The 14,728-nt window shown below is 38.2% G+C and overlaps 1 protein-coding gene and 1 long non-coding RNA gene across 22 annotated transcripts in view; one reads left to right on the plus strand and one right to left on the minus strand.

The window, feature by feature from the left end:
• LOC106505633 (uncharacterized) overlaps positions 1–14,728 on the plus strand; it is a 396,539-nt gene that overhangs the window by 147,257 nt on the left and 234,554 nt on the right. For 20 of the 21 annotated variants that reach the window (XR_014823460.1, XR_014823478.1, XR_014823466.1 and 17 more), the window contains one exon: positions 13,180–13,285. The exons of the other annotated variant lie outside the window; for it this stretch is intronic. This is a non-coding gene — a long non-coding RNA (uncharacterized LOC106505633). The remainder of the gene's footprint in view (positions 1–13,179; positions 13,286–14,728) is intronic. 21 annotated transcript variants of the gene reach the window in all.
• The window catches only part of LOC146397369 (uncharacterized), a 120,676-nt gene that overhangs the window by 103,734 nt on the left and 2,214 nt on the right, over positions 1–14,728 (minus strand). The gene's annotated exons all lie outside the window — the stretch shown is intronic.

The raw sequence follows: 14,728 nt of genomic DNA on the forward strand, positions 1-14,728 counted from the left end.
GTGATTTAAAAAATTTTCTCATCTGAGACACAATAATTAATCACATGATAATTCTACTTAGGTAATTTAAACACTTGTTTGTCCCCTTGAATTTCTCCCAGTACATTCAAAGCCTGGGATCTCTTTGCCACACTATCCCTGTCTGCATATTTTACTTCCAATCTCTGGGCAGGGAAGTTCCCTTATCCTTCTTAGACAGAAATCTCACATTTTTCAGTGAATCATGCTTATTTTGGATGTCATCATGTTGCAGGTGTGCGAAGATTTAGAGGAAGGATTTGAGTATGAGATATAAATGATGTGAGTTTCAAATATGGTAGGCCAGAGAGACTTATATTTTTATGACCAAATGGAACAGTAATATATTTGGACATATGGAATTCACGTTAAGTTTCATTTTCTTCAATGTTGTTGGCAGGAAAGTCATAGCAAGAGAAATGGCTTTCTTTTCCCTTGTGGTTTTGCTTAAGTAGGGGAGAGTCACCAACCAACATTTGGTTCTCACATTGATCCTCTGCTCAGGCTAAAGAGTCACAAGCTGTCAGTTCAATAGACCCTTCTACCGCCAAGTGTTGGTGGAGGTTAAACAACAAATACAGGCCCATTACCTACTTTAGAGCTTACTGTTTGTTTGTTTGTTTGTGTTTTAGGGCCATACGTGCAGCACATGGAAATTCCCAGGCTAGGGGGCTAATTGGAGCTACAGCTACCGGCCTACGCCACAGTCGCAGCACACCAGATCCAAGCCAAGTCTGAGACCCACACTACAGCTCACGGCAATGCCAGATCCTTAACCCACTGAGCAAGGCCAAGGATCTAACCCACATCCTCATGGATACTTGTCAGGTTTATTACTGCTGAGCCACTGTGAGAACTCTAAGCTTACATTTCTTAGAAGTACCACAAAGGAGATAGTACCATAACAATTTCATAAAAAGAAAAATCTGAGCCAGAGGCATCAAGGGTATACCCCAAGTATTAAAACCAGTTTTCCTTCTGACCTCCTTAAAGATTTCAGAACCACAACAGAAAATAAAGGAGATCCACTGTTGGCGGGAATGTAAATTGGTAAAACCACTAAGAAAAACAGTATGAAGGTTCCTTAAAAAATTAAAAATAGAACTATCATATGATCCAGCAATTCCACTCCCAGGCATCAATCTGGAGAAAACTGTAATCTGAAAAGAAACACGCACTCCAGTGTTTGTTGCAGCAGCATTTGCAATAGCCAAGACATGGAAGCAACCTAAATAAACAGAGGAATGGGTAAGGAACATATAGTACATAGATAAAATGAAATATTACTCAGCCATAAAGAAGAATGAAATCATGCCATTTACAGAAACATGAATGGACTTAGAAATTATCATACTAAGTGAAGTTAGTGAAAGACAAACATCATATGCTCACTTATATGTGAAATCTAAAAAGAAAAAAAAAGGATAAAATGAACTTATTTGCAGAATAGAAACAGATTCACAGACTTTAAAAACAAACTTATAGTTATTAAAGGGGACAGGTGTGTGTAGGGGGGGCTGGGATTTACATATGCATGCATATATGGAATGACAGGCCAATGGGAACTCTAACCAACATTCTGCAATAATCTATCTGGGAAAAGAATCTGAAAGAGAATGGATGCATGTACACCTCAATCACTTTGTTATAAAGCAGAAATTATTACAACATTGGTAATATACTTCAATTATACTTCAAGAAAACTTTTTAAAACTGAAAAAAAAAGGTGATTCAAGGCAGTGTTCATTGAAGTAAAATATGTACCTATGTTGGTAGGCAAATTTCACTAACTAGACGCTGCTACCAGGCACTGTTCTAAGCACTTTACATATATTAACCCACCTAAAATCTCGCAATAGCACTCAGAATTGGAATTCTTACCTTGATTTTTACAGATGAGGAATGTGAAGTACAGAAATGTTAAAGGCTTGCCCATTATCACAAAGCTAGCAAGTAGCAGAGCTGGGATTTGAACCTGCTGGTCTGGCTCCCAGGTCTGTGCTCTCAGCTACCATTCCTAACACTTGCACATGTGTCTACTGTAATGCATCTTTGAAATGAAAAGACAACAGGCTATTACTACACTGGATAAATCTAAAGTAATCCATTTGGTACAGGTATGATGCCCAAATGTGCTGATGAGTGGGTCAAACCTTCAGTGACAGCATCTTCAACAGTATCATATTGGAAAGAAACCCAAGGCACCCATATTAAATTACAGATTTTTTTTTTTTTTTTTTTTTTTTTGTCTTTTTGCCATTTCTTGGGCCGCTCCTTCGGCATATGGAGGTTCCCGGGCTAGGGGTCGAATCGGAGCTGTAGCTGCCAGCCTACGGCAGAGCCACAGCAACCCAGGATCCGAGCCGCGTCTGCCACCTACACCACAGCTCACGGCAACGCCGGAACCTTGACCCACTGAGCAAGGGCAGGGATTGAACCCGCAACCTCATGGTTCTTAGTCGGATTCATTAACCACTGCACCATGACGGGAACTCCCAGATTTATTTTAAATTTACAGATTTATACGGATATACTGAATATGTCTGTATATGGTTTTATTCTTTTCAGCACTATACTGCAGGGACATTTTGACACAAAGTGGCAAAAACTCTGAAGGCTGTGTTTGATTGATTCAGTCTGGGAAATACTGATGTTAGTCCAAATCCTCTATTTCACAAATGTGGATTTTTTTTTTTTTTTTTTTTTTTGTCTTTTTGCCTTTTCTTGGACCACTCCTGCAGCATATGGAGATTCTCAGGCTAGGGGTTTAATCAGAGCTGTAGCCACCAGCCTACAAATGTGGAATTTAAAGTCTGGGTTGTTGGAGTTCCCTTGTGGTGCAGCAGATTAAGGATCCAGCATTGTCAGTGTAGCAGCTTGAGTCTTGCTGTGGCAAGGGTTTGATTCCTGTCCTGGGAACTTCCACATGCTATGGGGGTGACAAGTAAACAAACAAACAAATAAATAAAAACTAGGGTTTAAAAATAAAGTACAGTCTAGGTTGCTAAAGCAACCCACTTAAGGTAATATAGTTCACTAATGTTAATAATGGTAAATGATTTTTTTGAGCTCTCACTATGTAACAGGTACCATTTTAAGAGTTATGAGATCTATGGATTTAAATTTAATTATAACTTGTAAGGTAAATACTACTGTTATTATTTCCTTTTACAGATAAAAAAACTGAAGCTTAGAGATAAAATGTAACTTATCTGAGGTCATATAGCTCTAAGAGTTAGAGTCAGGACTTGAATCTCAGTCTGTTTTATTCCAAAGCCTAGATGTCATCTGTGCAACTATATTTCCATTCATGAAGTGTTAGCAGTTAGTTACAAAACAAATCCTTTTCTATAGTTCTTTCAACATCACATGAGCTCCCTCTGCCTCTGTTTATTGAGATAAGCTGCCATGAAATATAACTTTAGAAGGAAAAGGTGCAAAGTATTATGCTCAAGTGTTACCCTTCACCCCAAAATAACTATTTGAAAAGTTTCAAAATAAATGCAGTTCACAGCAGAAAGCTATTACCATGTCTACCCCAGTAGCAAACATTCTTGTGATTGAAATAATGCCATTGAAATACAAAAAAAAAATTAATGGTACATTCACAAAAGTTTTGTAATACCATAATAATGGTATTGTTCCATAACAATATGATGTAACTTGTTAAGGGACGAGCCAAATATAATTTAACTTCTCACAAAATTCGTGCTTTCCTGCTCCAACCCTCATTTTGTTTTGTATTTTTTAAATTTTACAAGGCACAGATATTACCTCAATAACAAACAATAGCCTGTAGGTAAGTCTTTCAATCAGAAAGAGAATCTCAAGTTTTCCTTTATAAATAGCATGTTGATTAACTTCTACCCTTTGGTGATGATAAAATGAAGCTAAGTTAATAACTTTCTATTCTCATTTCCAGTCAAAGACAGTGACTGTAGAAGAAATGTTGATGCTCTATTTGCAGGGTATAAGGCCTGATATTCTACTTAAAAAAAGCGGAGTTCATGAAGCAAAGCTGACATGTAAACATGAAAAAATCTACTCTAGGGAGACGGAAGAATTTTCTGAGTTTTTAATCATCATAGTCTTATGAGTCCATTTCATAGACCTGGGAGACTGAGGCCATAGAACCAGCAAGGAGTGGAGCCCCATGAGCGCTCACACCTGTCTGCTGTAAATTCACTCTCTTGCCATCATTCCGTGCCGGCACAGGCGGAAAGCTGGCAACGCAGAGAGAGTCCTCAAAATAGACACATTCCTGATAGTGATCCTCCCCTCATTACTTCAGTTTCCTAAACACTTTTCCTGTGATTAAGAAACTGAATTAATTATTGATGAGGCAGCTGGCCAGTCATTGGCAAAATTTCCACTCGCGTGGGGAGCTGGGAATATGTAGCACATTGTTTTTTGTTCTTCCTTTGAGAGAATGCTTGACAATTGGTCAGTGTCTGGTAGTCTGATCTTTAGACATAAATAATCATTGCCCCAGAGAAGGCTATTAATGTAAGCCATCTTACCTGCAGTCCCCACAAGGTGCACTGCACTGAGAGTGATATCATGGAGAAAGTACAAATCTCATTATAAAGCATATTCATCAGTGAATCCTGGGATGGGCCACAGATCAAAGAAAGACTATTTATTCTAGCCATTGGAATGGATTTAATAATGTTCAGTAATAAGAGAAAGTGATTCCAAGAAAAGGGAACATGCCTATACTGTTGGTGGAAATGTTAATTGGTATGTCCATTATGGAAAGCAGTATGGAAGTTCCTCAGTATAGAAGATCCAGCAATCCCACTACTGGGTTATATCCAGACAAAACTATAATTCAAAAAGATACATGCACCCCTATATTCATAAAAGCAGTATTCACAATAGCTAAGACATGGAAACAATCTAAATGTCTATCAAAAAATGAATGGATTGGAATTCCTGCTATGGGAAAGTGGGTTAAGAATCCTGTGGCATAGGTCATAGCTGTGGCTTGGATTCAGTCCCCCGGCTTGGGAACTTCTGTATGCTGCAGGTGTAGCCAAAAAAAGAAAACAAATAAACAAAACAAAAACCAAATGAATGGATACAGACAATGCGGGGTGTACATATACACACACACATACATACAATGGCTTACTACTCAGCCATAAAAAAGAATGAAATAATACCATTTGCAGCAGTATGGATGGACCTAGAGATTATCATATTAAGTGAAATAAGTCAGAGAAAGACAAATACTATATATCACTTATATGTAGACTCTAACATATGACACAAATGAAGTAATCTACAAAAGAGGAATAGACTCATGGATTAGGTGTTTGGGATTAGCAGTTGTAAACTATTATATATAGAATGGGTAAACAACAAGGTCTTACTGTATAGTACAGGGAACTATATCCAATATCCTATGATAAATCATAATGGAAAAAAATGAAAAAGTCTTTCCAATCATTTGTGATAGAACATGATAGAAGATAATATGAGAAAAGGAATGTGTATGTGTGTGTATATATATATATATATATGCATAACTGGATCACTTTGCTGTACAACAGAAATTGACATAACATTGTAAATCAACTACACTTCAATAAAACTTAAAAAAAAAGATTGAGAGCTTGGGGTTAATAGATGCAGACCATTGCCTTTGGAATGGATTAGCAATGAGATCCTGCTGTGTAACACCGGGAACTATGTCTAGTCAGTTATGATGGAGCATGATAATGTGAGAAAAAAGAATGTATACATATATGTGTGACTGGGTCACCATGCTGTATAGTAGAAAAAAATAATGTATTGGGGAAATAAAAATAATAATTATATATATATAAAGACTGACTCCAAGGTCTAAACTGCCCTCCAAAGGTCTTACCATGGCTCACAAGGCCCTTCATGCTGTCATCTGCTGGCTCTCTGCCTCCCCACCAACTTCCTCAGGGTTGGCTCCTCTTTGCCCCAGTCTCAACAGTAATCTCACCTTCTCAGAGTCCTTCCTCCCCACCAGGCATGGCCTTTTACATAACCTTTTAAGTTCCCGTCTCTACAGCATTGATTGCTGTCTGAATATCTGGGCTTTGATTTTCTCTGTCTCCATCACTAAAAAGAGTCTCCCTGAAAGTAGGAATGGTCTTTGGTCTAGAGTAATTTCTTCAGCACCTAGAATAATGCCAAGCATGTAGTAGATGTTCAGTAAATACTTGCAATTTTTAAATACTGAAATCGGGGGCATAAATACAGATTATCTCATTGTCTTTTGTTTTGTTTCATTTGTTTTTTTACAATAGAATTACCCTGAGAAAAGAGAGGAGTATATAAAATGGCAAGGGTTATCAGTGAATTTATTATTAACTAGATCTTTTTTAGTCTTCACCAAATTCTCTCTTTTTTTTCCCATTAAACAGCACCCGTAAGTTCCTTCTTTCCAGTTCTTGAGCCTGCTGATGTAAGCCAAGCACCACCTTCCCTGCCCCAAACCCCTCATCTCTTCTCCAGCCATTTCTTTCTCCTCTTACTGGTTTTCCTAATATGACCATATCATTCTCCAGTTTAAGGCATTTTCATTACATACCAATGCCCTTAGGATAAAGTCAACTCTAGCATGTGACTTGGAAAATATTTTGCAATCCTATCTAATCCTATCTCCAGCTTCAGTGTTTGCTCCTCCCTTTTCTTCCTTTCCAAATACCAGCCATTTATATTTCAATTCTGAAATCACCATGTTCTCTCTTGCCTTTGAGCCTCTCTCTTATTTCTCATCCCTCTGCCTGGATCATACATTTCCTCCAGCTCACCAAACTAATGCATATTCATCTTTCAGCTTTGAAGTAGAGGTTACTTCCTTTTGGAAGCTTCTCCAATCACCACTCCTTCTCCAGTACCTTATACTTTACCAATTATCACACTCATCATATACTCTTACCTTGAGCTTCCTAGTTTGCCTCTCCCATTAGACTGTCTTGGTCTTACATATTCTCATACCCTTAGAGGTGAGCACTATGCTTAAAACTTTTTTGTCATTTAGTAATTTTTAAAAATAGGAAAAAAAATCAAGGGATGTTCATGACACGGTTTTAAAGGAAATCTCTCTGTTGCCACTTGGCAACTTTTCAGCCAACTGTCAAAATGTCTGATAAGTCCACCATGCCCAGAAATCACTTTGGCCCTCTCTCCTTTTTGAACCAACAGGCATTGTAATCCCACCCCACCCTCCCAACCCCAGGAGACTTAGCTCTTCGACTCTGCCATTTAGAGCGTAATGTAAGAAGTCCTTTTCTGGAAGCAACAATGTGCATGGTGGTACCTTTTAGCATAGTTAAAACTCGAAAAATAGGGTGGTCTCAGCCAAGGGTCAAATTGCAGATACAATGCTTTATGTATTTGGCAGTGCTCTAGAGACAAATACATAATCACAGAGCTATGCGATCTGGTTGGAAAATTCAGGCCAGATAGAATGACATGGGTAGAAATGCACACACACAAACACATAACAATGAGCACTCTTATTTGTAAAAACCACATTAATGGATGGCAGCTCCCTACCTCTGAAGTGATTTATAAATTAAAATAATTGCCTCTTTGAACTGTTCAGATATTAATTGACCTATCACTAATGTACATACAGTCTCTAAACCATCCAAACATTACCTAAACATCTTATTCCCTTTATTCTGGAAACCCCAAAACCCACAAAAATAGGCTCTTTGTTCTGGTGCCAAGGGTCATAAAGGAAAAGCCATCATCTTTGATGACTTTGCAATTCTTATTCTAGTTCTTCGTCAAATTAATTCTGAGTGAAATAGTGAGGACTCTGAGCTTGAAATAAGTCTTCCCATTACCCTTCCTTTGTAACAATCTCATCCCCAAGCACATGGATCCAGTTCTGGCTCAAATTTCTGGTAATGAGAGCAGGGCAATTCATTATTTTTTTAAATTAATTTTAGCTTTGGGTACATATCCCAAACCACTCTAGATTGTGGGCGCCTGGCATTTCCTTCCTACATAAAATGAAGGAGAAACAAAATTGGCTGAGGCCCAGACATGCATGGACTGTGACAAACTTGCTAGGGGCCCGTTCTGTAAGGCTGATCTTGACCTATACTGAAAGACAGCCAGAAAAGCATAGCACTTAATATCTGAGCTTTAGGGTAGTCATTTCTATACTGGGGTGATTTTGCCTCCCCCAGGGGGAATTTGACAATGTCTGAAGATATTTTGGATTGTTACAATTTGTTGGAGGGAGGTGTTACTGGCAACTAATGAATAGAAGCCATGGATGCTGCCAAACCTCCTGTAATACCAAGGACATCTCTCCCCCCATGGCCATGACAAAGGATTATCCTGTCCAAAATGGATAGAGCTGGAGTTCCCGTTGTGGCGCAGCAGAAACAAATCTGACTAGGAACCATGAGGTTGCAGGTTCTATCCCTGGCCTTGCTCAGTGGGTTAAGGATCTGGTGTTGCTGTGGCTGTGGCATAGGCTAGCAGCTTTAGCTCAGATTAGACCCCTTGCCTAGAAACCTCCATATGCCACAGGTGTGCCCCCCCCAAAAAAAAAATTGGATAGTGCTGAGGTCCAGAAACTGCCCTTGAGTCTAATACAGTTGAATTCCCATCCCATCTTTGCTCTTTTATGTCTGTGTGACCTGGAGTAAGTTTCCTGATTCCTCTGAGCCTTAGGTTTCTCTTCTGCCAAATGGAGATAATGAAAAAGTATCTACTTTGATGGCATTTTATCGAGTTTGGCATTTTTAAGGGTTTAAAAATACTGTATTCTGTTTTAATCCACTTCTTAATGTATTTTAAATGGAAATACAAACTGCCACAACTATGAGGGGATACCGTCAACTTTTAAATATTAGTACCAAATATTCCAGATTTTATTTTTTTTTATTACTACATAATGGAAGGAACCAAAATGCATAATTTTATTTATAAAATAGATTTGGCAATAACTGATTTCTCTTTTTGTGTGACTAAGTAATAATAATTTCAAAATCACCAAGACCCATTTTGTTTTGATTCAGTAATAGAAAAGGCTGCATTATGAATATATATGTTTTTCAGCATCTACAAAGACCCACAGTTGCTAAGCCAGAAATATAGTAACACTGGCTTCAATCCAGACAGTAAAAAAACTTAAAAAGCCCCAGATTTCCAGTGACCAAAGATACAAAACTCTAAAACTGCCTATGAGAGTAGAAGAAAATGGAAATATAAATCATATTCCAATATTTTTCTATGTGACAATGATATGTAATTCCAGGTTAAGCAAACATGACAAAATTTAATATTTATTTGAATAAAGAAATCATTTGGACATATAACATGTTTATACAAACTAGTTTCCTGAAATTGTTTCAAATAAGTGTTTTAGTATTACACAGAAATAGTCTGCTAGTGCTTTATATCAGCTCTAAAAATACTGTCACAAAATAATTTGATACATGAAAAGCGTGACTTCCCAATACTTCTTCTTTTTTGTATTTTTAGGGCTGAACCTGCAGCCTATGGAAATTCCCAGGCTAGGGGTCAAACTGGAGCTGCAGCTGCCGGCCTACATCACAGCCACAGCAACATCAGATCCAAGCTGCACCTGTGGCATACACTGCAGATTGCAGCAGCACTGGATCCTTCACCCACTGAACGCAGTCAGGGATCAAACCCACATCCTCATGGACACAATGTTAGGTTCTTAACCTGCTGAATTACAATAGAAACCCCTCCCGATATTTCTTATTGCTACAAATCCCACTTCTTTATGCTAGTCCTTATTTAATGAACTAAAGAGCACCGTCTTTTGGTCATTCTGCAGATATTCATTGAGTGCCAAACATGTTTTTCCATAGAGATGGGTTCTGGGGTTATTCCATGTTGTGGTTAATGCTGATGGTCAGGAGACTACACAGTTTAATGAAGAGGATCAGAATTTTGGAGTTAGAGAGAAGTGACCTGACCTCTGGACTTTTGGCTAATCCATGTGTTAGGTTGGTGAGCCTTTGGCAACCTACTCAACCTGGCTGAGGATCAGTTTCCTCATCTGAAAATAGGCTGTGAGAGAATTTCTCATTTGTTTGTCAAGAGGATGATGGCAAATAGCCCTGAACTTGAGGCTTGGAGGCTTGGTGTTTATTAAGAATCACTCAAAAATGATTAGCTATATTACTATAATGACCACTATGTTATTTTTATTATCCAGAAATGGACTGGTTTTGGAAAAGGGAAGTCTTTTTTTGGTATTTTCTTCTTGAAAAATTCAAGAAGAAAATTAATGGAAGAATTTAAAAACCATTATAAGCCAGAAGTTGAATAAACCATATTTCTTAGTACAATGTGTATAAGCTTACCAAATGGGACCAGCTGTCACAAAATAACTCAGTGTTGTTAGTGGTGGTTTTCTTTCTTTCTTTCTTTCTTTTTTTTTTTTTTTTAACTTCTGATGGCCAACTGGATGCTTAATCCAGTAGCTGGACAAGCTTCTCTACGCTGCATTGTTTACATGTTTTCCTTAGACATGGAGTAGTAGTATGAAACAAATCCTTCAGGAGGCACACATTCAGAGCTGCTTTCTAATTGGACTTCAGATAAATAACTATAAAGACAGCCAGCTAATAAAATTCTAAATGGTTTTGAAGGAAAAATTACAGATTACACAGTGAATAGCATCTATTACTTTTCTTACTGAAAAACAATGCATATTTCTTGTGGAAAGTAAAAAAAAAGAAAAAGAAGAAAATCCAAAAATTTACCTCTAATTTCAGTGATCAGAGCTAACTTTGAGTGTGTGTGTGTATATCCACAGAGTGTTACTCTTCTTAAACAAAATTTTATTATTTCATTTAATGGTGTACTGAGCACTAAATGTTACTACTCAAGAGCAGAGGTCAGCAGTCTTTTCATGAAGGGCCAAATTATAAATATATTAGACTTCACGGGCATGCAGTTTCTGCCCCAGCTATTTAACTCTGCCATTGTAGAACGAAAGCAGCCAGACACAGTCTCTCAATGAATGGATGTGGCCAAATTCTGCCCATGTGTGCTGGGTTTCTACCCCAATCTGTATTTCACTGACCCCTATACCAGAGCCTTATCAATAATAATCATATACTATTAAATATAATTATACTAGAGTATCATCAAGAATTACATTTGTTATGATAGTCAATAGGGAAAATGTTTGACATTTTTAAAAAATCTTCTAGACTTGGAGATTTCTTCAAGAGTTGTCTTGTTACTGTACATTTTGGAGAATCAGATATAAGCAACAACTTGGCATTAAAAAAAAGTAGTTTCCTGGAGGTCAATTAAAAAATGCAAGAACTCTGACACTGCTCCTAATTAAGTCTGTGTTTGTTCCCTCATCATAATTTCCTAAATTCCTAATGTTTTGGAAGCAGCATTCCCATGCAATGAAGGACAACATGCAATGAATGGAGGTTACTCCAAGCTATGAGTGTTTCTGTTGTATTACATGAATAGTGTGAATCTGGCTTTCTGCTGCAGCTGCTACCAAGATCCAGTCTCTTTCTCAAATAATAATGTCATTTGTTATAAGATTGTTCTAATGGGGGAGAAAAAGCCCTTGAATTGATTCCTTTGTGTTTAATTCTTTGAAACATAGAGGCAAGGGTTATAGGTTGTGCTCTGTGAGAAGCTAACTCTGGGAAAAATATTAACATTGGGAAATTTTATTAGCAAGTGCTCTTGGGATGAACACCTGTGAGCTGGAGGAGGATAGAAACAAGATGGGGTAGAGAGAGAAATTGGGATATATTATCAGGAAAGGCCTCACCTGAGCCCAAGGAAAGCTCTGGAGCTGGGGTGGCCCTGCTACATTGGCCTGAGATGGCAAGAGTCTTTACACCTTGGTGTTGATCAGCTATTGGTCTAGGCCGCCCCTGGAAGGGTGAGGCAGCTCTCCTCAGCAGTCTTTTTCCAGTGGGGGCCTACCCACCCAGGGTTGCCTTCTGGCTACATGTCCAGCAGTTGGGAAGTTAGGTCCTTCATTCCTGGCAGGGTGTCTGAGTGGTGCATCAAGGCATCTACCAACTCATGGATGAAATCCAGGTGAGAAACTTGCCCAGGTTGATGCTCTATATTTAGTGTGAAAAATCAACGTGGTGATGCTTTTGAGGCCATGTGGAATTTTAAGTGTGGTTGAATGAAACCATTTGGTTTAATAATTTCATTTGGTCATTACATGAATACCAAGACCTACAAACCCTGAATGTGCAAGGCAGGTGTGTGTAAGTTAAATACAAAACCAAACTCAAGACACAAGGAGCTTGGAGGCTCTTTTGGGAATGCAAGGATGTGAATTACAGGGTGACATGGTGGCAGTATTGGGGGTGATGTAGCAATTCTTGGTCCTAAGAAATCATGATTCACCTAACCCAAATTCTCCTTTTTTTTTTTTTTTTTTTTAAGATGCTGCCCTTTTAAGTTTTATTAATAAATGGTATCACTAATGATCAGGGCTCAGTGTCCACTGTAGGGGAGCCTGGAGTCATAAACAGAATGTAGATGTGTGTCAAGGTTTGGAGATGGATGTCATGGCTAAGATTCATTATTTCCAATAGATACTTCATTATCAGAAGTCCCCTGTGTCAGGTAATCTAACTCTCAGCATAGTGATCTATAACCTTCTTTTGGATGTCACTCTTTTCTTCCCTTGATGATTCTATATATCTTACCAGCATATTATAATGCATTGCAGATATCACTCAGGGGCCCCACTGAATAAAAATACTATATTAAAAATGTACTTTGACTCACCAATGGAATCCAGCTTTAGCTCTTTTTCACCTGCAAGTCAAAAATGAGGTCCCTGTATAATTAAAAAACCAAAGTGGGACTTTATATTGGTACCTGGAGGGTTGTGAACCAAGTACAAGATTATGAAAAAGTACTTGTAGAATTCCTATAAGGACAAAAGAGGTCTCATTTGGAACACATAAAATGCCAAAATAACTGCTTCAGTGTGACATATATGCAAGGCATATATAACCACACGGGATTTTTCAGTTTTTAGGATATACTGGACACCACATATAGTTTTCTTTAATAAGGCAATTCTGTAGAAATGGTTTCATTTACTCATCCATTGACTTATTTATTTATCTATTCTTTCATTCAATATACAGTTGCTCTGTTCTACATTTCCAGGGAGCACCAATGATATCATTGGCTATGTGGATGGTGTCCTTAGAGCTGGATGGGACACAGACTGCATAACTGTATTCAGTGGCACTGATTCAACAACATATACTGGGTGAGTACATGCCAGGCACTGTGCTTGGCACTAAGAATAGAGTGGTGAGCAAGTCAGACTTGGATCTTGTCCCAAGGAAGATTTGTTTCAGATGAAGTCAGACAAAAAAAAAAAAGAGACAGAGAGAGAAAATCTAAAAAAAAAAAAAAAAATTGACTATAAACAGATAAATCATGGAAGTGTAGGGACAGGAGCATGTAACGATCTTTAAGAGGAGAATCTACTACCTGGGGCTGCTGGAGAAGAAATTCAGAGGAAGCAACGTTTATGTTGAAACCTGAAAGTTTGTTTATGGATATGAAAACCGGGTTAGGGAAGGATGTATCAGGAAGAGAGAATAACAACAAACTGGGTAGGAAGGAGTATGGGATAGCGACAGAACTGAACGAGACCACTGTAGCTAGAGGGCAAAAATGGGAGATGAAGTAGATGGGACTGGAGAGACAGGGGCCAAGCCTTACAGAGTTCTGAAGGGTATGCTGAGAACTTTGGTCTTCATTCTAAGAAAGACTGAAACACTAGATTCCTATGCAAGAGAATAACCTGTAGCAAGGTCAGGTTTGTACATTATGGAGAAGACATTTGACATGGACAAGAATATATGTGGTTGATAATATGGGGACTCTCTGAGTAGCCCAGGTGAGAGATGATGCTGGCTTGTCGAGGGCAAAACCAAGAAAGTGGGGAAGAAGTGAACACATTAAAGAGGTTTTCAAATGAAATGTCTTTACCTAACCTCATTCTGCTATTTGTTGGCTAGTACCACTCAGTTATTTTGACCAGTGACTGCTCTCAGACAGTATTAAATTAATATTATTAATTAATTAACTATCATGAGTGACTCTATGAAGAGCAGAATTATTTGATGTTAACATCAGAGACCACTGCAATCAAGCACTGGATTTTTCTTATTAATATGTCATATAACCAATAAAATAGTCATTACCCTTTTACTCCTCAGAAGCCTACTGACAACCTAAAATTCAGTCCCTTTTTTTCTTCCATAACATGTAGTACCTACTCATTTGAGATTGTGGTGAAGATGCAAAGAAATAATACACATATAAAACACTTAGCACAATGCCTGCTGGTGTTGCTGGCTACTTTTTACTACTGCTATTTTTCGAGTTTGTATTAGGTTGGGGGTTTAGGATGTGAATGATGCATATTCTTTTCCCTCGAAGTTGGGTATCTCTTGAGAAAAGAGATGCAGGACTCAAACCAAGAGAGATGAAAATGCTTTCTTATTGTTATTGCTGATTAAAGAATGTGATTGGCTTTTATGCCCACCTCTGCTAACTTTACCAATTGGTACACCCAACCCAAGGAAACCTGTATAACTGTGTATACATCAAAATTACTCTTGTGCCTCCACCAAGGACTAAGAGGGTTGAGCAAGGCCGAGACCCTGCCCCCACTCAGGTATGTTTAGATCATGGAAGA

Source organism: Sus scrofa, chromosome 13 (assembly GCF_054392235.1).
Source record: "Sus scrofa isolate SSC_HxYL_T2T_F1_AM1 chromosome 13, Sscrofa_HxYL_maternal_Yorkshire_Landrace_v2.0, whole genome shotgun sequence".
Classification (NCBI taxonomy): domain Eukaryota; kingdom Metazoa; phylum Chordata; class Mammalia; order Artiodactyla; family Suidae; genus Sus; species Sus scrofa.